The following is a 23,145-nucleotide window of genomic DNA, read 5'->3' as shown; positions in this document are numbered from 1 at the left end:
TACACTCCATCCAGATCCCCAAAGATGTTTTGGTGTACCTCAGGTACCACTGGAATCCTGCAAGCGAATCAGTTCAACATATCTACCAGAGGAGGAATTTCTGTATTGAATTGGGTTTGCCAAAACCCTTGTCTAAAATCTAAAATTGAAAAAAAAAATCTTAGATTCTGAAGTCTAGACATGACCTTCTCAGCTGTTCTCATCGGAGAGGGCTCACTTTTCATGGCCTTATTCAAATCTTTTGGATCTAAACAAATCCTTAATTTGTTTGGTTTTATTATGGTAACCATACCATTAACTCAGTCAGCTAGTGTCTGAGTTCATTCAAAAACATCTAATTTTACAAGTCAATCACATTCAACTTCTACCTTTTCACTAGGTCCGAAAGGGATTGCTTGCAGTGCATATTTTTTTGGCAGCAAACCAGGACCTATATCTGTGTGATGTATTATATTCTTAATGAATCCCTCTCTATTTAAATATCTCACCAACTTAAGACTATTTGTATTCTGTACGGTAAAGAAAGATTATATACCCTTTCTGATAATTTACAGGTACAGTGTGCTGTTCAAAACCAAGCACACATAAGATTTCCTGTTCCATTATTTTAAAATGTACTGAGTGGTATCTGACTTCAGCACAGGGATGTCGGTGTGCCTTTGCCACATGGGCTCATTGTGCTTGAAGAACAGTTTTCAGTTTTGACATTGGGTGACTATTAACCTTTTTGCATATGCTGTTTGATTATGCCACACAGTTCCAGAAACTATTTTCAAATGCACTATGCAGTTCATTTATTTCCAGTGTCACAAAACAGCCTGTTCTGGAACCTTGCTTTGTAAATGTATCCTGACAAAGAAATCTGTTTCTGAATCAAAATTGGTTTGTTTTTTTTTCCTAAACGGATTCTCCTTTGGTATTTCTTTGCAACTTGATTGAAAGCGACATACTGTTGCAAAAGGATTGCTTTTATTACATTCAGAAAACCACCTATTTGGTGCTGGGGGGAGGAATCTGATCTCTGCTATTTGTTTACCCTTTTATTATTCATCTTTTTTTTAAAAACTACAATGAAGAACAAAGTGTGCACGCTTCAGTTTTGCCTGGAAAACAATTTGCATTGCTCTAGCAATAGAAATAGCTAGGAAGAAGTAATTTATGCATGAATGACTGCAGATAGGGTTTAAATTTTCATATGCTTTCATTTTTATCTGCACAGAATAGTCCATATTACTTAGGAGGTAGGCAGGACTAGATCCGTTAAAATAAACAGGACCAAATCCAGTAAAAATATTTGTTCTGGTCTTAAGTTTAAAAACAATTAAACTAGGCTGCACTGAGTTTGCACATTGTTTCCAAGTTTGGAGACCAATCCCATAACACCTATCTGGCAATTAATCCTTACTCACATGAGTAGCCCAATTGACTTAATTGGGCCTACTCACAATAGTAAAGGTCATAGGATTTGGCCCTTTTTCTGTACATGGCAAGCAGAAAAAGAAACAGCTGTCTGGAATGAAGTGACAGAGAAAGTGGCCAAATTATTTCACAGGTATAATAAAATTACTTGTTTTCCTAGTGGGATCAAGATTCTTGCCTGTTATAACTTGACTGCCCCAGCTCAGTCCCTGCTGCATGGCCACATTCCAAAAACACTATAAATGACTGTTAAATTGCACCCAAGAGAAAACTACTGTAGGACTCAAGTAGCAATAGAAACGTAATTACACTCCAACCTTTAATGAATCTCCCTTTTATATTATTAGCTCCGAGTTAAAACTAATGTTGCTTGTTTGCCAGCTACTCAAAATCCATCAAAATCTGTGAATGGGGACAGTAAATCTATGGATGGGGACAGCTCATAGAAAAATGAAATCCAACCTGAACCCTCCTTCCAACTTTGAAACCCAAAGCAACCATTTATTTTAAGTTAAAAAGAAGTCTGCATCATGCTTTTGTAAAATTATTTCCCTTTTCACACAAAGCAATATCCACTGTGGTGAACTGAGCTAAGGGAAACCCACCCATATGCTCCCCTGACCCTAGTCCAGCATTTAAAAAGAACAAACCTCCTATTAAAGATATCAAGATCTGCACCTCCACCAAGCTGTGTGTAGACTGACCGATGTTTCTTTAAAATATACATGATCTACAATGAAAGACCTGCCAAGGAAAAATTTTAGCCACAGCTGAAATCCAAAGATTATTTATTAGAAATTTATAAATTTCTGAAGTTTCTATGTAAAGGGCATAAAAACTAACCATGCGTGAAATTTCAGAGTGATTGGAGACCTGCTTTTAGAGAAAAACAGGAATTTATGCCCCCATTTTAAGACCATATTAGAACACAAATGTCAACTATGGAGCCACTGCCAGTCACCTCTATAATGCATATGTATAATTTATTGCTTACATGATGCTCAGATATCCTGGATACCATTGCAAAAAATGCCACATGTATGTGGCTCTTTACAAAGAAAGGTAAAGATGGAGTGAAATCCTGGCCTCATTAAAGTCAATGGGAGTTTTGCCATTGACTTCAAACGGGTCCAGATTTCACCCTATGTCTCTGCCTGCAAACATCTACACGGTTGATGAATTCCCAGATTTCTGCAAATTAGTCAGAAAAATGTGCATAAGTGAAAGTCATCTAACATACACCAAAAACATGCAGTTTAAACAAGTCTTCAGTTTAGCCTGTAATCCTTAATTGCTGTCCCAAATTATCAGAACTGGCACCTGTTGCTTCTATGGGAGTTGATCTGTAGATAAGTAGGCCCTAGTGAAAGCTGTCCTGCCCCATTGTTTCTCCAGAATTTCTTTCTTCTCCTGTTGATTCTGGAAAAAGGGGACAGGTTTTAATAGAGTCAAAATCACAGCTTGTAAATTGAAAATTATTGTTTACACCAGATTGGTCTGGAATGCCAAAAAGGGCAAAGGTCCACACTTCACTTGTTTTATAGCCGTATCCCCTTATTGTATTATATCCTTCACATGCTAGAATATTGTCTGTGGAAATCATAAGTTAGCTGTTACTCTTACTTCTGTGGTCAGGCAGATATGTTCCTTATGTTACATGTGTCCTCTTCACTTTCCACACGATACTTTATGTGAATATATTTAGGTGCAGTGACCATATAGCCTGAATTTATCAGGACTTCCCAGTGTTTCCCGATTGTCTTGGGATCCCAGGAACTTCTTTGTGTCCCAGTTTGTCATTTCAAATGTTTTTTGTTTGGCTTGTTTAACTACAAAATGTCGGTCTGAGCTATATTTAACACTTCTTCAGTGTTTCATGGTAACCTCATTCGGAGTATTAAATTTCTGGGAAAAAAAATTCCTGCACTTTTGGGAAATAATCCCATGGAGTCAGATGTAGGCAGCAGCGACACCAGATGACATTGTTTTAAAGTGCAGTTGTCTTTTTATGAATATTTTACAACCTTAAAATACATTGCCAGAAAAAAGTGTCCTGCCTTTTGATTTTGAGAATATAGTCACTGAATATTTCAGGCTAGACTGTGCCCTTTGCCCCAGCCCAGAATAAGGGGTGATACACATATGCCTCTGAGGCACAATTCCACTTGTGCTCCCCTGTTGTATTGGGATTAAATTACTACAGGCCTTACAAGGTCACAGCTTGCTTCCCCCAGCATGTCCAAACAAGTGTGCTGGTTGGTGCATGGTGGAAGGATGGATCTATGGCTTCACCCCTCCCTACCCACTTGCTCATGGGAGCGAGCATCAGGCGGTACTGCCCCTGCTCTGCCCACAATACGCTGATCCTAGATCCAGGCAATAGTATGGCTTCCCCTACTTTCCTGCATGACTGCATTAGACCAGTGCACAGTCTAGCCCTTACTAATCCCCAAATGAGCACTAGACAGTTGAAAGCTCTTGTGACTTTTAGCTTGTCCTCAGTGCTTCTTGTGGACCAGATTAGCAATCAAGCATCTTACAATTATCCAGATGACTATGCAATTGCCATCTATTAACACCTCTGTGAATTTACCTAATTGGTTACTAGTAGGAAAAAAAGTCTCTCCCTCCCTTCATTGTGAATGTTTTATGTTTAGGTGAGCATGTCGTTCATTGACTTGTTTTCTGTAACTGGCATAGTCTTGGCACACAGGCATTCTTTATACTGCTTCCCACACACTTGAGGTTTCTCTTTCATGTGGATAAGCTGTGAGGTATGTCTCCTGCAAAGAGGAATTTAAGCAGGGCAGATTGCGTACCCCTTTCTCCCCTCGGTGTACAGCTCATTGCTCCGGGGTTAATCCCATTGAAATCACCGGGAATACTAATGGGAGTAACTGCTCGCTGAGGGATACACAGATTGGCCCTCTGGACCAGAGTCTGATGGCCTGACTCATTTTGAGGAGCACCTAACTCCACAACAAGGCCCATTGGCTAAAGACATTAGAATCTGGCTATGGAGTTGTACCTTACACTGCAAGTCATCTCACTGAAATCAATGGGTCTGACTACAGAGTAAGATAGTGGGAATGCAAGGGGCTACATCATCAGCCTGCTTCCCACAGCATGCAGGAAGCAACAGTAGTGCGCACCAGCACAAGGGAGAAAGGGAAGCCTTATAACTCCTCTACTCCCTTGCCCAGTATGCAAGACAGGCCACAATCTGGCCCAACATGAGAAAAGCTGGCAGTATCTAGCCCTTTGTGTTCTTGCAGGACCTCCCTTTTCGCATCAGCAAAGGAGATGGCTAGGCTCAGATTCACAAGGGGTTCTTAAGTGCCTAACTGCCCCTTTAGGTACCTAAGTCCAACACTTAGGTACCCCTGGCATTCAAAAAGCCCTTGCTCAGCTGCCACCTACCTCTGTAGGTACCTACATTTCTGCTGTGCATATGTGCACAGTCGCCTCAGTCCTGACACTGCCGATCAGCTTGGCACCTAACTCACAGCTAAGCCCTAGCGGGATTCACAGGATAAGGTCTCACCACATATCTCACCTGTGGGACCCAATCTGGTAAATGTACTCAGAGGCTGCCTTAAAGCACATCCACAAGATCAGGCCTAACATAAAGCACAGCCTGAGGAGGTTGGGGGTGGGGGTGGTACTGGAGGTGCAGAAGCCCAGTGGTTAGAACACACACCCAGAATGTGGGAGCCCCAGGTTCAGTTCTTCCCTTTGCCAAGTATGGAGGTGGGATTTGTACCCAGGTCTCGCACCTCCTAGATGAGACCCTAAGCACTGGGCTAGAGGAGGGCACTGGGCTAGAGGAGGGCATTCTAGAGTGGGTTTCTTTCAGTCTCTCCTATTGAAGTTGTTTCATTTCATATAAACAGTTAAACTATTCATTGAGCCAAACACGAAGATTGACTCTATAGCCCAGTGGTTAGGGAGCTCAGTGGGATGTGGGCAATGCAGATTCCAGTTCCTCCACCAATGAATATCACAGGTTCAAATCCTTGCTGCATCTCAGGCAAAGGGGGGTTTTAAACCTGTCTCCTACACTCTGGGCGAGTGCTCTCACTACCGAGCAACTGGGTATCGGGAGGTGCCACCGCCATTGTTTCATTGAGAAAGCACCAGGCTTAGTCACCTGCTCCAAGTGAGGGTCCACGGCTCTGAATCCCAAGTGGATGGAAGTACCCAACTCTCTGTGAGGGGCGGGGCATAGACCACACCCCTCTCCTTGGCAATACCTACTGGTTAGCTCTTAGGTGTCTCCCCTACTCAGCAGCACGCTGTCTTCTGTGAATCCTTTTCTAGGCTCTTAACTCTCCCCATGCATTGTATAGGGAGCCAGGGCACCTAACTCACAGTTGTAAATTCTACTTGGCAGCAGGGCACCTAAAAGTCTCAGCCAAAGTCCCCCTTGTGAATCTGACCCCTAGTGGGCAAGTTCAATACTCTGTTTCCTACAGGACAATTATAATTGCAAACTGCACCTCTTACTCTCAGTGAAGGTCACTTCTAATCACTGGTGAGGTCAGTGTAAATAAACTCATATTCCAGTTCTTACATGTTATCATAGCAGTTTGTTTGTCTCTCTAACTCACAATCTTAACTAAGCCCTTATGTATAAAATGATTACGAGATATCAATGGAATGTAACATTCAGGCAGCATAACTGTTACCTACCAAGATAACCACTGGGACAAAACCACATTTGTTAAAAATAAATGACAAGTTGAACTAGATTTTTTCCCCTCAAATCAGATGAAGAGTCTCACATCACAAAGATTTTAATCTGATGATTTGTTTCTAGTAAGACAAAAGATTTTAAAAACAAATAAAGTAATTAATTGTAAGAGTAGATGATCCGATAGGTCAATGAGAAACCACTTGTATATCCACACTACTGCTCTTTTTGGTACTAATTTGGGCACAGAGGTCTTGATTCTCATTTACACCATAGTCCCTCCATACCAACCTCGGCAGTGTAATTTACACTTGTTTTAAGATCTTATTATACTGTTGTAAAGGGCCTTACTGTAAATGAGAATCAGGCCCTCTGTGTCCAAAGTAGTACCAAAAAGAGCAGAACATTTTATGACTCCTGCCTTCCTGTGTGCCTGATCGTATGATACCTGCCATACCTAGTCTCCCACACCCATTGCCTACCTCAGTGGTTCTCAAACTTTAGTAACCTGAGGACTACCATTTTGATTTAAAAAATTTTGCGGACCCCTGAAACCCCTGCTCAGTCCCAGGCCAAGCCCCCACTCCACCCAGTCCCCCAAGGCCCCACCTCTTCCCACCCCCTCCCCCAAGCGCACCTCATCCCTGCTCCTCCCCCTCCCTTCCAGCGCCTCCTGCACGCCGCTGAACAGCTGCTCCACAGCTCGTAGACCCCCAGGGGTCCGCCAACCACAATTTGAGAAACGCTGGCCTACCTCATTTCCATAATCAACATTTGATTAGTTTTTTTCCTTCTTGCATCCAGTGAGTTGAATTCTTTCCTTATAGATATTCTCTGGGATTTTCAAAGGAGCCTAAGGGACTTATGGGCCTGAATCCCATTAAAATTCTATGGGAGCAGACCAACTAACTCCCCTTAGGCTCCTTTGAAAAACCCAGCAACAAGAAATATACTTTTTCCCAATTCTGGCTTTTTGATAGTGCTTTCATAAGAGTCCTTAGATTATTCTAGCCCTGTGGTTCTCAACCTGCGGCCCACTGGCTGCTTGCAGCCCAATCAGCACACAGCTGCTGCCCATGTGACATCCTCAGGGCCAAACAGGTTGTATATCTATATTGTGTGGCTCTGGCCCACATAACACACAGAGAGCTGCATATGTGGCCCACAATGGTAAATAGGTGGAGAACCACTGTTCTAGTCAGTTACATTACTGTATTGGCAAGCACTCTGGCACATCAAAAGGATACAGATGATGCACTTAAATAGTTCATTTCAGCTTTAGATGTAAGTTTCAGCGATGTTTGCTAGCCTCAAAATGGGGAATAGTGCTAGAATCAGAAATATTGTATTATTATCATTAATGATTTGTATTGCAGTAGAACCTCGGAACCCCAGTTATGGATCAGGTCCCTATTGTGTGATGCACTGTACAAATACAGAACAATTTCACTAGAACCAGAATGAACTAGATCTAAAACACTTATACATAGAGGGTCCTTGTCAATCTGTGAAGAGATGCCATGTGGTGCTTCAGTAAAGAGCCCTTGTGAAGGTGGGAATTCAACATAAAATTAGAGAGGATATCTTGCCTTAGTTTTATATGTGGCTGTCTTAGTATTACTATGTGATTTCCGGAGAAACTGTAAACATTTTAATAGTCATTTGTTAGTCTCTAAGGTGCCACAAGTACTCCTTTTCTTTTTGTCAATACAGAGAGATTTCTAGCGCTGATCCATAAGGGATCTTCTGTCACCTCCTTAGGAATATACCACAACAGCAGAAATGCTTGACTCCTTTTCCCCCATGGACAAATCAAAAAGGAAGAGAGGATGAAAGCCATCCTTATTCCCGTCCCACCAACTAGGAGAAGCAACCCAGCTGCAAAACAGCAAAGATATATTCTAGTTTTCAATCCCATGGAATTATTTAAATCAGGTTTTGGGGTTTCATTTAGATCTTGGCAAAAAAAAAAAAAAAAAAAGCTATTCATGGGCTAGTTCCAGTGCAGCAGCGTATGAGGAGGGGACTGAAAGAGCAGCTTGAGACTGACTTCAAAACTGCAAGACTGAAGACAAGGAATTGAATTAAGCTGCACAGCATAACATCATCAACAGCCAATCAAAATGATAAATCATTAGCCACAAAAAAACAGAAAATTGTTATTTATTCAGCTCCTACATTTTGAATGACCCCCCAAGGGCTCAACCTACAGCACTTTTTACACTTCTTATTGCACTGACACTTTATGATTACAAGATAGAATATATATGCAGTTTGAAAATACGTTTCATTATAATTTGTGGGGGAGAAGACTAGCAATGGGTTGCTAATCAGTAGACTTAGATGGCTTGTGTAACAGTGAACTTGCTTGGCCTGTAACCTCAAATTTTATTTGCTTGTGAGCTCTTTATCTGCCATGTTATTTGTATTCTTCCTAGAAAAAAAACTAACCATTTTGAAGCAAAAAGACTATTTTAAAAACCCAGAAATATATTTCATGCAGATTATCGCAAATAGAAAGTTGGCCAAATTGTTTCAGGGAACTTGGGGGTTGGTACTTTGCCAAAGTCACAATCAGTTATAGTTTCTGTGGGTATTAAAGATCTGTAATTCTTTCTCCACTGAAATGATAGATTCTATTAAGTGTTCTTGATCTTAGATTACCCCTGAATGTTCAAAACTGCTGAATCAGCAAACTTCACATTAGTATCCTATGTATTCTCTTACCAACAACAAACTGTTTCTTGAAATGCCATTTACAAAAAATGGTGTCTATAATGTGGACAAAAGAGTGATCGTTTGTAACTCGACAATCTGACCAGAATACGGGGCCACATGTAGCTGCACTGCCTCAGGAGCAGAGCAGAGAAAGGATGGTCACCCAGAGAGCCACAGTTCTTCATGCTTCCTGTTCTGAGGGAGGAATAAGTTACTTTACCCCTTTTTGTGTAGCAGCTTACTCACCCTGTGCACCTGGTGCCTAATCCGAAAGCCATTGAAGTCAACTGAAATATTCTCATTGATTTCAGTGGGCGTTGGATCAGGTACACAGCCAGATACTTTGCAAGCAAGTTGGGGTGACGGAGCCAGGACAGCTTCCACTCCTCACCCCTCTCAACCCTTTCCCCACCCATACAAGCATGTAATGGAGCGAGCAGCCCCTGCCCTCCCCACAGCAGTTGGAGCACCATCTGAGCTGATCCAGGTAGGGGAGTAAAGGGCAGGAGGGCTTCTTCCACTGCAAATATGAGTAAGGGCTGCGACAATCAAGCCCAAAGCGATTAGAAAAAGCTCTTAATTTTTTTCCCATCTGATCACTATGTAATTGTTAATAGTTGTCCTTTCAGGCAAATGTACAGGATGCTGATAGATGTTTCAGAGCAAGCAGCCAAGTCACTATGGGTATGTCTACACTTTGAGTTGGATTTGCAGTTCTCAGTGCAAGGTGACATACCCACACTAGCTCTGATCAAACAGGTGCACTAAAAATAGACCGCAGCTGCAGTGGTGTGAGCAGCAGGAGGGGCTAGCCGCCCCGAATATGTCTCCGTCCAAGACCATAGGCGTATATTCAGGATGTCGAGCTTCTCCTGCCTCTCACGTTGCCATGGCTACAATCTATTTTTAGCATGCTAACTCGATTAGAGCTAGGGCGGGTACGTCTCCTCAAGCTGGGAATCACACCTCCAGCTCGAAATGTAGACATACTCAAAGTCCCACCACCCTCCCTCTCTCCAGCACTTGAGTCCAGCCTTATAGGAAGCACCAAGAACTACAACGCTCTTAAATGTTAGTAAGTGGAGAGTGCTTATATCTCTTAGGCAGCTGATGTTTGCCTTATGTTGACTGCTGGAATCACAATCTTTGTTTTAATTGAGAGCAGCTGCAAATATTTCCATAAAGACTCATTACAAATCCAGCAAAGTAGTGCAAGTAGACAGATGTATGACCAAGAAGAATCTGAACAGAGTTGGCACTAAGTCCAAGAAATTTTTGCTGTTCCACTGAAGGAAGCCTTCTACAGCAGCATTTAAATTTCTCATGAAATCAATTTCACTGAAGTGACAAAAATGTTATTTTGTAACATTTGTTAGCAATCAGGAAGAGATCCCTTTAGGTAACTTTGGACAGATGGACTTAGCAACTGGAAATGCTGCAATCTACTTGCTAACTCAGGGTCAAATTCTAAAAACTATTGTGCAATTAAGAAATATTACTTAAAACAATCTCCAAATCAAACAAGCCTATTCTAGTTTCTTTGCAAACTCTATCAGCCATTGCTAGCTAGCTAACTGCAATTTTTATCAGCTTCAGTCTTAGTATGGTGTGTCACAGTTTGGGATTCATCCCATGATATTACAAGTCCTCCTTTTAAGATGTTGCTTCTTAGTAAGATAAATTCAGTCTTCAACAAGTCTAAGATATTAATTCTGCCATTTACTTACTGTGGGCCTGATTCTGGTGTCCTCACTGCAGTTTGTGTGTCGATAAGATGTGGCAAAAATCACATCTGGTGAGATCTAGTGATTTAGGCCCTGGCTCAGCAAGCCAGTTAAGCATGCGCCTAACTTTAGGCACATGAGCAGTCCTGCTGAAGTTCTGAACCATGAAAACAACTATACAAGTTGCTAATAAATTACAGTTTTGTATAACTACACTCGATATTGACTAAAAGGGCAACTATAGAACAAAAGGACAGAACACAAGAGACAGGGGAACATTCAAAATTAAGGGTAACAACAAAAATCCTTCCTTTTCTGTATCTTTCAGGAGCATTGTTGTTACTTACTGAGTATCAACTGTAGGCCTGGCTGCTGTTCAGAACAGAAAAAGGCATAGATCTTCTTCAAAGAGAAATAGTCACACTAGGTATTTATATTATGGTACAGCCCAAAAGAGCCCACAGTCTAAGAGCCCTAACTTGTTGCAAACAGTTGGAACCCCATGGAGTTCAAATCTAAGTAGGGGCCCAAGTCCAGCCACAGTCTACAAGTTGCAGGATCAGGGTCTAAGCTGAACAGAAACGTTCAGACCTGTCATGCACCAGGGATGGCCAAAAGACTGATGCAAAGACATGTGACGTTAACATGAGTACTCTCATTGACTTCAATGGGCTTTAGACCAGGCCCCATGTGAGGTTCAGTCCTCAACAGGGTACCAATATTGCCTCCCCACAAAAATTAATTCTAGTGAAGATTTTTTTTCCTTTGGAGAATTGTCAAAAGCTTGACACTTCTTTCAAATTGCATTGGCCAGGTCTACATGTTACACTACTTCTAACTGCAGCCTAACCAATACACTGTGTTACCTCAAATTACCTTCTACAGCCTTCTGTGGTAAATAATATTTTCATAACCTATTTTTCCTTTTTATTACTTTCCTGCATTGTCTGAATATTCTGATTGCAGAGTCCAATGTTAATCCAACCCCTGTAAAATCTATCTTGAAAAGTTCAGTCCCATTCATTTTGAGTCTGTGCCATTCATTTGTACAACCAATAGTTAACACTTCACATTCCTCTTGCTCTGTATTTTAGCTCACTGCATTTGGAAATCCACATTCTAATGATCTGGTTTACTGGGTGCTCTCTCACTATTGCTACTATCCCTGTTTGGAACAGTTGACAAATTCAGTATGATCACCTTTGTTTTTTCTAGTTTATCATGAAAGTGACCCTCGTCGGGTTCCAAGTTCTGACATATGGCAACGTATTCAAAAAGTTTGATGTAGCATCTATTTAAAAAAATATCTGGACAGACATACCAAATTCATAAAATAGCTGATCACTTCTTCAAATCCAGATGACTGCTATTCATTATGGGCTAGATTATGACTTGGAATAAGCACCCACAAAAAGAGGAAGAATTCCCCTTACAGCCCTGCACAGGCTACCCAGATCTTGACTCTAGGTGCATGCTTGCTTTCCATGGGGCAGCTAGGTAAGGGGCAGAGCCATGGCTCCCAATACTCTCTAGCTCAGCGGTTCTCAGACTGTGGGTAGGGCCCTAAAGTGGGTCATGACCCCATTTTAATGTGGTCACCAAAGCTGGTGTTAGACTTGCTGGGGTCCAGGGATAAGCCGAAGGCCACCACCCAGGGCTGAAGCCCTTGGGCTTTGGCCCCCCGCCCACAGCAGCAGGGCTCAGACTTCGGTTCCACCCTCCTGAGGTTGCATGGTAATTTTCTTTGTCAGAAGGGTGTCGTGATGCCATCTAGGGTAAGATAAGCCATTGCTTGTATAGGTCAGCAGAAAATTACTTGTCCCTGAACCCCAAAGCAAGAAGGAATTGTGCCCTGTAGGTTTATCACTGCATCACAATGCCATCTGGGGTGGTGCAGCTTATCTGTCAACCCCTTCTACAGGGCTGTGTCCAAAGTTACAGTCTAGCTCTACATTCTTTTGAAGGGCACTCGGGGAAGGGAAAAGGTGGGTTACAGGAGGTCTCATCTTGACCAAGAACACTATGGTTGTATTGTAAACTTGGCACATACAAAGGGTCTAGCACTAGTATCAGCCTCAAGAATTTGCTTGTAGGGGTTATTTTTATATATATATGAATTTCTGTGGGTTTTATTTTTACTACTACAGAGATGTAAATCAACAACTCGGTGTATTCAAAGAATTTCAATGAAGGCAGTTTAACATATATATCTCTCTCAATCTCTCCCAGTTCTGTGTGTATCACACTGTGCTTGGAGAAAAAATGAAATTGTCAGTTAAAAAATTGCAATTGCAAAAATTGTCATTTTGAGTTTTCTAAGGGAAAAAATATTGCTGACTGCAAGTAATACTGTTGCCACCACAAATTTAGCTCAATAAGTCAAATATGATCATCCAAGCAATCGCTGGTTGGTCTTCCTCTACTAATTTTGGATTCAAACTGGACTATGTGCACTTATGATGTCACCTGCTCTGCTAAATGCGTGCTGTTAGTTCTTGTGTTAGGCTGATTCAAGGATTCATTTTTCATCTTCTCCCACTAAACTGTTCAGTTCAGCCAGAGTCCACAAATTGCCATATGAGTAAGAATTTATACTTCCATCAAAGACAAGCAGTAATTGCCTTAGTGGCCAAATCTACAGATGTCACATATTATAAGTAAGTTGAGGCTAAGGATGATTGTGAGGAATTTCAGAAAGACCTAACAAAGTTGGTAATTGGCAACATGAATGCAGATGAAGTATAGTGTAGTCTAAACAAGGTAACATGAACTGAAAAGAACAATTTGAATCACTCATACACAAGGATATGTTCTAAACTAACTGTAACAACTGAGGGACAAGTAAGGGAGACAAGGTGGGTGAGGTAATAGCTTTTGTTGGGCCAACTTCTGTTAGTGAGGGAGACAAGCTTTCAAACCACACAGAGCTCTTCTTCAGGTCTGGGAAAGCTTGTCTCTCTCATTAACAGAAGTTGGTCCAATAAACAAAATTACCTCACCCACCTTGTTTCTCTAATATCCTGGGACCAACACGGCTACAACTACAGTGCATACAACTGAGGGAGAAATGTCATTCAGGACCACACAGTAAAAACAGTTTCTCCATGTGTAGTGGTGGTCAATGGGATGATGGTTGAAGCGTTCTGGTTTTAGGGGGATCTGGTGGGTCTTGCAAGAGATCAGCTGGTAGATGTCAGTTCAAATTGTTATAGTTTTTTGAATATGCATGAGCCCAGAGCACTAGTTAGGTGCATTTATATAAACTAAACTAAACAAAATAAAATCACTATAGAGGTTAGTATGATCCAAAAAGAATTAGCTGTTTATATTACTAAAAATATCATCATTCATAATTATACTAACTGGGTAGAAATGTATCAGTCCTCATGTTTCATGGCAAACCAACCACTAGCTGCCTGGAATTAGGGAACTTCACCCCTGGAAATTTTAATACATATTTGTTCATTATGGGGATCCTGCATCTTCCTCTGAAGCATCTAGTACTGGCCACTGATAGAGGCTGGATACCTGACTAGATTCGTCAATGGACTGTTCCCAAATGACAATTCCTGTGTTCCTACACAGAGCACTATGGAAATGGTCTTATAGTTGTTATTTAAGCTTTAAAGTCAAGTACAGTGAGCACCAATTAAAAAATTTGAGCCAGATCCTCAACTGCTGTAAACTGGCACAACTCCATTAACTTCAATGAGGCTATGGCAATTTACACCAACTGAGGATCAGGAGCACAGCTCCTCTAAGTTATTTAGGTGCCTAATTGCCATTTATTTCTATGAGAGTTAGCCACCTAAATACCTTTGAGGATCTTGCCCCTGTCCCTTTCTATTTACAGCAATATCTTAGGTATTTCCTATATATTTAAAATGGGAAATACCACCAAAATCATGGTAAATTGAACTTAAGAAGTGCACAATTTTTTTCTGACATGCTCTGTAGTACAACAGTACAGTATAATAGTCACACAGGGCAAGCAAAAAAGGGGGTTTATAACTGTGCTTTAAATCTTTTATGGAAAAGTTCTATAATTGAATAGAGGGTAAACCAGCAGAACTCTAAAGAAATTACTATAAAAACCTATACTATAATAGAGAATTATATTTCCTCTAGAGAATTTTTAAGGCATCCTATACAATTAAATAGAGAATCCTGCTACAGAATTTTATAAATCTGATATGACAATTCTATAGAATTAAATGCTATCGGACTTTTCTGTAAGGGATGCTTTAAAGACAAGATATGGCTACAGAGAATACTGGCCACTTCAAAATAAGAACAATAATGGCCAGTTTTACTAAATGCATGTTTAGGCTACATTTTCAGCTGGCGCAAATCAGTTTGATTCCAATGGAGGCATGCTGATTTACACCAGCTGAGGATCTGGCCCTCTGTAGCAGGGTGGACACCCGCTCAGGCCCAGAGGGGTTTAAGATAGCCCTGGCAGAGGGCTGGGGCAGGCGAAAAGCTGGGCTGATTGGCAGAGCAGCTGCAGCTGGGGGGCCACGTCGCAAACAGACCCGGGCCTTATAAAAGCCAGGAGCAGACAAGCACTCTCTCTCTAGCTCTGAGAGAGAGGGACCTGGCTGTAGAGACCTGAATAGAGGACATAGTTTGGAGCAGGGCTGGGAAAAGGCCAAGGGAGCTGGGGAGCTCTGGCCTAGGAAAGCCCTAGGCTGCAGGCCTGGGAAGGCCTATTGGGTACGGGGGTTGCAAGGGCAGCCACGGGTAGGCAGGGGCAGCAGGTCCAAACCCAACCTTGCTGGTGATGAGTGGCTCATACTGCAGTCTGCCCCAGGGCGCAGGGGCTAGCTGGTGACTGGCAGGAGCCTATGACTGTGGTGAGGTAGGGATAGTGGGTGGGGGGGTTCCCCTGGGAGAGGGAGACCCAGAACTGTGGGGTACTGCCAGGGGGCAGCACCCAGTGAAAGGAGCACCGGGGTCCTGGGAGGGACATAGGAGCCAGCAGCAAGGCGAGACACCGGCCTAAAGAGGGTGCTCCAGAGGCTGGAATGCTAATTCCCTGAGACAACCAGCAGGAGGTGCCACCGGTGAGTCTGCATCTGTTCACACCCTCATAGTCTATACTAATGGGCTGTCAGGACAAATATTTATTTTTCTCCATAGAGGCTGGATTCAGGTCAGCTGAATGCAGGAAATTCTCTCTAATGAAGGCTATGTTCAGTTCAAGGATGAGATTTTTTGTCTCCTTAAAAGGCTGGATTAAGTCAAATAAATGCAGTGGTTTTTAACCCTAGAGGCTGAGGCCAGGTTGATTAAGCCTTAGCTATGGGAATGCAGAGGATAGTATGCACTTCATGTCTGGGCAATAGAAATGTCTGTTAATTGGTTACATACATACATACAGTGCTTAATTTGTGCCAGGGCTGAGGCTTGCCACCTCTAGGTTTGGGCAGTTCATAGTCTTGGCACATCTGGGTTTGCTGCATCAGTTATGAATGTAAAAAAATTACGTCAGTCCCGACACCTCTTTCATTATAAATTAAGCACTGCATATGTACATCCAATTACACTGGCCTGGTGGACAAAACGGGGATTGGGTGATGGCAGACCTTACATCCTCAAGAGGCCTGGACTACAGTTATCTTATACCAATGTTGCTATGTCAGTCAGGGCTGTGGGGAAAAAAAATCTCACACCCGGGTGACATAGCTATGCTGACAAAACCCCCAGTGTAGATGCAGCTTTGGCAACAGAAGAGGGCTGGTATCAGCTAACATTGTTCAGGATGGTGGCATTTCCATACTGGCAGAACTCCACCTTCTGTCAGTGTATACTATGTCTACACTAGAGAGCTATGCTGACATAGCTATGCTAGAATAGCCTAAGACGGTAACCCCTGAGTTTTACCAGTGTCACCAACTCAAACTGAGGAAGAGAGTCAAAGAATAGAAACAGCAGAGCTAAAGGTGGACCGCAAATACCAAGCGTCTGTAGCAAGAACAGAGAGTAAAGCTAAGCCACATGCTCAAAACGAAGAGGCAAAAAGGGGACAGGACTTGTACCCAATCATGTGAGAATAATCCATCCGTACAGTGTGGTAGTTGCCAAAAGGAGGAAGGAGATGAAGAAGAGGTGTTGGCAATGGTCAAGAGAATCATCTGGAAGCGGTGATGCCAGAGAGTAAGATGAAAGAAAATTTAAAAAGCAGTGGGAATAAGGGTTTGGGTCACAGGGGGGAAAAAATGGGCTGAAGAAGAGAGGCCCCCAAAAAACATCTGCAGGCAGCACTAGCGATGAGGGAGAAGGGAAGCAGAAGACCCACACCCAGGTGCACCATTGCCAAGCAGCCTGAAACAAAAACCAGCATAATTTATGTGAGATTTTTTTCTCCCCCTCCTTAGATCAAAAGGAGAGCAGCAATGCAATCTGCTCTTTGTGCAGAGCACTTTCAGCCAAGGGAAGGAGGGTGCACACACTGGAACATCTGTTCCAAGAAGCCACTTGAAAAATAATCTTATAATAGCATGGGGAAAACATCTGTGCAGCATGCAACAGACCACCAATAGTGCAGCGGAGGAGGCGGAGGATAGGGATGGCTAGAATGAGGGTCAAACTGGAATACAACTAAGCCAGGGACAAGTACCCCACTTAGGGGCATGACCTACAGGGGCAGGAGCTGCTCATTGGGTGTCTCTTTACTTTTAGTCCTCAGCAAGAGGCAGACAGAATTCTCACCCACTGTGCTGTGTTTATTGGCAGATATTACTCAACATGTGCAGCTTTGAAAAATCCCAAATTACAATCAATGTGTTTGAGTAGCTACATAAAGAGATCACTGACCTCCCCTCCCCCTACAGCTCCCACTCTTCCCTCTTCATTTTGCTTTTCACTGCTGATAGATGCTGAAACAAATTCACTGCTGGCACAGGCAGCAGAAACTCCATTGAAGTCAAGGCAGTTAGCCCAATTTCTACCAGCAATACATTTATCATTGTGTGCAAGTAAGGATAGGCAATTTGTGTTAATCTCCAGCCTTGATACAAACACCACAGTGCAGAAAACACTGTAACTATCTCTCTCTCAGGCGCACGCGCACACACACACACACACACACGTGTTTTTGTTGGACCTGCTTTCATTTGTTTTAAGGAGAACTGTATAGGCAAAATAGCACCTTGCCCCATACACCACCTTCAACAGAAACTATTATGTGAACAGGGCAGGATCCTTCTTTGCCCCACTTGATAACACTTCATAATAGATTTCAAAACAAAACTGTGCAAATCTGACCAGGACTCAGCCTTTGGTTTGAACCTGGATTCCATAAACAGAAAATGCCTCCACCTTGTGCATTTACTTGTTGACAAGAATAAAAGAATCCAGACAACATTCTGAAGGTCTTCAGTAAAACTGAGCAGGAAACATTTTTCCCATCCTGTGAGAATGTTCAAGATTTAAAAAAAAATTCATCCCAAATTGGGACAAAAAAGACCATCTCAAATGTTTGTGAACCGAAAATAAAAACCAACCAAGATTCAAAAGCAAAATATTTTGCTTCAAAAAAATTTGAAACATTTCATTGAATTTGACCCTTTTTTAAAACTCTGCAGAACTTAAATTTTTAAACAAAAACTCAGTTCGAACTGAAACTTTTTTCAAAAATACCAAAATAGGGCATTTTGACAGTTTTGAAACTTTTTTGCCAGTTGAGAAATTTGTTGAAACTGATCCTTTCTTGTGAAAAGTATCGGATTCTATGAATCAGTATTTTTTGACAAAAATGTGCCCTCAAACTCACAACCAGCTCCAGTTTTAAAACTGTACAACAACATACAAACATTCAATTAGAGTCCATATGTCAGCTGTGTGATACTACAGGCTCACTCACTCAGAGGTGATTCTCCAGGATCTTATTAAACTAAGGATATGGCCAAGTTACATTAGTGACAAGATTCAAAGTGGCCACATCACACCCGAGGACCTGTCCCATTATTGGTATAACAGAGTTAAACCCTTGAAAGGAAGCAAAATCAATCTGTTTCTATTCAGATTGGAGTAATGAGTATGTAGGATTGCAAAGGTCAATTAGAATGGTGACAGCACACAAATTTATTAAGAGATTAATTCAATTTAGCTTAATTATGAGAATGAATAATCTTTAACAAGCACTTCATCTATAGATTAAGAGCTACATATGTACTAAGTTTTTTTATTATTCATTTAAAACTGTACAAGTAAGTGGCGAAAGATTCTTCCCTAAAAATTGGAAAAAGCCAGTTCAATCCAATTCTAGAAAAATTCCATCCACCGACACTCTGAAGGAGGCTATTGAGTTACAAGCATTTCATCATCAGAACAAATTTTCTTTGACTGATAACCTGTAAACTGTGATAGTTTGAAAGAGGAAGATTTTACCATATGCAGAGGGAAATTGGCAGTGGTTCATAGAAACCCAGGCTGCAAACCCCTTCTTCAGATAAGTGACGTACTTTAAAAACTGCCTTAAAATGTATCCATAATGGGGGAATCTGCCTCCAAAATGAGAGAAACCCAAGAAGCCTGTAAAAAGTATTATTCTATTTAGTTATATTATGGAAAACCACAAATACAAAGATTACTATTTGTATTGTGATAGAACCTAGGAGCCCCAGTCACAAAACTAAGACTCACTGTGCTAGCCACTGAAGAAACACAAACAAAAAGACCGGTTTCAGAGTAGCAGCCGTGTTAGTCTGTATTCGCAAAAAGAAAAGGAGTACTTGTGGCACCTTAGAGACTAACAAATTTGAGCATAAGCTTTCGTGAGCTACACTGTATTTTCCACTGAACGCATCCGATGAAGTGAGCTGTAGCTCACAAAAGCTCATGCTCAAATAGATTTGTTAGTCTCTAAGGTGCCACAAGTACTCCTTTTCTGAGAACAAAAAGACAGTCCCTACTCCAAAGGGCTTACAATGTAAGTAGATCTAAAAGACCTAGAGTTTCATGTTTGTTTACTATTAGGCCAGATCCACACCTCCGTTGGAGACACCTGCAGAAGAGGGCCATAAGTGTCAAAGTTTCAACTTTTGGAGTTTCCTGTAAATCTCCTCCAGGAGGGAAGTGTTTAAGGGGCCATGTAGTAGTGAAGAGAAGAGACCTTCCAACATCAAGATTCCTAGAGATCCCAAACAAGTAGCAATCTAGGTAACCACATAAAAGTACATATGAGATAAAAATGTCTGATGGTGTATATCAGTGGTTCTCAACCTATGGCCTGAGGGCCACTTGCAGCCCAATCAGCACACACCTGCAGCCCATGTGACATCCAAGGGCCATAGAGATAGCATATATATTGTGTGGTTACAGCCCATATAACACAGAGAGCTGCATATGTGGCCTACAATAGTAAATAGGTTGAGAACCAATTGTGTATATACATCAAATTATCATAATTTTCTCTCTCATGCCTCAACCCTATGTCTGTTTAGTGCTCACCCTAATGCTGTAGCATGCAATCTTCAGTGGATACCAAGATAACACTGCAAAACTGCTAAGAAGCAAAGGGATCCTTGGGGCTCTGGGGCAAAATACATTCAGCTGCATGTCCCGGCCGAGGACTAAAAAAATACTAGTAATTGATGTGTTTTACTAAAGGGCCTTCAAGTAATACTCAAGATGCCTGATTCTCTGATGTATCTAACACTCTTTATGCCACTCAGGCAACATACAGGGATCGTAAACTTAGTGGATCTGGCCTGGGAATCCTCAGGTGGCACAGGATAGCCACGGTAACACCTCTGTGCAACTTCTCTTCACAGCCACCATCACAGTGCTGTGGCCAGGATGAAGTGAACATGGATGGCGTGCCTTTGAATGCTAGATGTTCTCAGATGCCAGAAGGGCCTTCTTTGGCCATAGATAGCTGAGAATAAATTAGAGTGGGCCAGCTTAAAAATAGAGGAAGTGCAAAAGTGTTTTGAAGCTCCTAGCTTTCACTTCAGTCCTGAGCTAACCATAACCCTATGAAGAACTGAACTCCCTGGAAAATCAGGCAATCAGAGTGGCAGATATAGGGCTCAATTCATCCCCACTAGTATAGGGATTACAAACCGTAGGTATGCCTTACTTCAGGGTCCTTCTCAAGGAAGGTAGATTTAGATTCTAGTCAGGGCTCCACAGCAATACAAAAGCAGATCATCTCCCTGTGTCCCGTCTCCTCCTCCTCCTCTTCCTAGTTGGTGCCACTCACATTTAGGGCTGTTGCACCAACCTGACCTCACAGAGCCCTCAATGGACCCATCCCCACCCAATCAGCCCAACCTTCCTGGAGCCCCGCCTCTCCTATGCCACCAGCATGACCCTCCTAGAGCCCACACACACCAGCCCAATGCTCCTGGAGTCCCTGCCTCTCTGGTACTGCCCTGCTCCGTACTTTAACCTCCCTGCTGATGAGCCCAAGGCCCTTGGGTGGTGGATCTGTCCCACTTCCCAGACCCAGCCAGTCCCCAGCACTGAGAAGAGCCGCTACAGTGTTTCAGCGCCAGTAGATGAGGGCCCAGCTAATGGCAAGATGCAGAGGGGAACACACCTGGCCTGCCTGATGATGCACAGTGGGACCTGGGTGCCAGCTGGCAGCGCCATGGTGCACTTCCTCTCAGCCATGTTTGGAAAAGGACCATAAATACACCTAAAGACTGCCAGTAGGGCAGTCACACAATCCCTCCCCCTCGCTCCACCAGTGATGTACCTTAGTATTTAGACCAGCCCATCACTTAAAGGCCATTTCATTGCTCTCTTGTCTTCCATGGGCTACAAACACTGAAAACTGCAGCCAGATGAGGAGCTCCAGATGTGAGAGAGGGAGTTGGAGGAAATGAAGTTGGATATACAGGTGGGGGCACACAATAAAGGTCTGGTAGGTGAGGATGAGCAGCCTGAATTTGACATGGTAAGAGTCAGGAAACCAACGGAGGGTTGAGGTGTAGAGGAGAGTGAGATGGCTTTAGCTGAAAGATCAAGGACAGACATGAGGGGGAGACCTGAGCAACAGTGGGACCAGACAGGAATAGGTTACAGTAACCAAGGCAAGAGATGTCCAGCACTTTGACACTGATTTTCTTCTGGAATCTCCTCCTATTCTCTGCAGACTAATCAGCTTTTAAGTGACCTGGTAGGCGTTTGCATGCTCAAAAGCCCCAATAGCTGCAAGGATCAATTTTGTAATTCAACGTATTGTACCTCTGACATCAGCTTTCAAGGACCTGAGCATAATATCTCCCCCAAATCCCTAATCTCATTCCTCGGCATACTATTCACTGGCACATCATCCAAAATACCAACATTCAGAATATCCTCTCCCTCCTTTTGATTACTGGGAGTACCAGAAATCCAGGCCATGCCCAGCTCTTTAATCCCAGTCATATTGGTTGAGAAACATTTGCCCAGGGTGAGTCACACAGTGTGTTTCACTAGCCTTAATGTTATGCCTGTTTCCCTCTAACCCTGAATAATCCTTCCATTAATCTGCACTGGCTGCAGATATTCCATGGAATCAGCATATGGCATGTTCATGGTATAGTGTTTGTAATGCAGGTTAGACTCTGGTATGCTAAGTATACTTAACTGCAGGAGGAAACAGACTCACTCCTACCCCCGCTTTCATGCTCAAAGCACTTAACAAAATTGGAACTCAGAGCAGGAGTCCTCCAAGCCCTGTATCTGATCCTGGTGTGTTATCTGGGTAGTGGTCATATGAGAGAAGCCTCAGTTTCTGAAATCCTAGCACTTGTCCTTCTCGTCATCCATCTCTGGAATACAGTGGTGAAAACAGTGTCCCTGTGGTGTCAGCACCAGCCCGCTTCCCTTTGGAGGTAGTAACTGTTCCCCATCCCCTTTTATATTACAATGCAAAAGCACGGCAGTGTGTGAAAGTTGTTCTAGACATAATATACCTAACACAATTAGAATGGAAGGAAATGAAAAGTTATCAGTGGTATATATTCTATACTTCTGACCCAGAGACACATACCTGCCACCATACACCACAGAACATACAACAACCTTAATTCTAGCCAAGCAGGAATGCCAGCACTGCCTTCCTCAGAGAGTGTGCATGCACCCACCCACCTTCCCCCTTATATCATCTCTTCTGCACAGCTCTGTAAAATTCCACACACTTAAATTTCACTCCGGAACTGGCCGAACAGTTTCATGAGGGTCCTAGTGTTTGATGAACCAGCAATTACTTTGTCAGATTGTGGTCACTGTGAAATTGTTCCACTCTTCTCTGATGCAAATCAAATTAAAATCCATTCCCTATGCACTATACCCCCATCCAGGAAACAGTACTGAGCTGTATCAAAAGGCAATTTTGTATTTCTCTCCTAATCTATTCACACTGCATCAGAGAGTAGAAGTCACTGAACCAGAAGGCCTTTGCGATTGGCTAACCGTGGTGTAGATGGATTCATTTATGAAGAACACTAATATTTTGTTAATTAGCCAAAAAAAAAAGAGGAAATTACATGGCCCCAGTAGAAATCTTTAATAGAAATGTTTTGCTTTTCTAAAGTTTCTAATGTACAACCGTAAGGGCCTGAAGAATCACCCAGCTCTGAAGGTGAAACTTCT

This window comes from Natator depressus, chromosome 1, assembly GCF_965152275.1.
Source record: "Natator depressus isolate rNatDep1 chromosome 1, rNatDep2.hap1, whole genome shotgun sequence".
NCBI classification, from domain to species: domain Eukaryota; kingdom Metazoa; phylum Chordata; order Testudines; family Cheloniidae; genus Natator; species Natator depressus.
Note: the sequence above shows the minus strand (reverse complement) of the source record.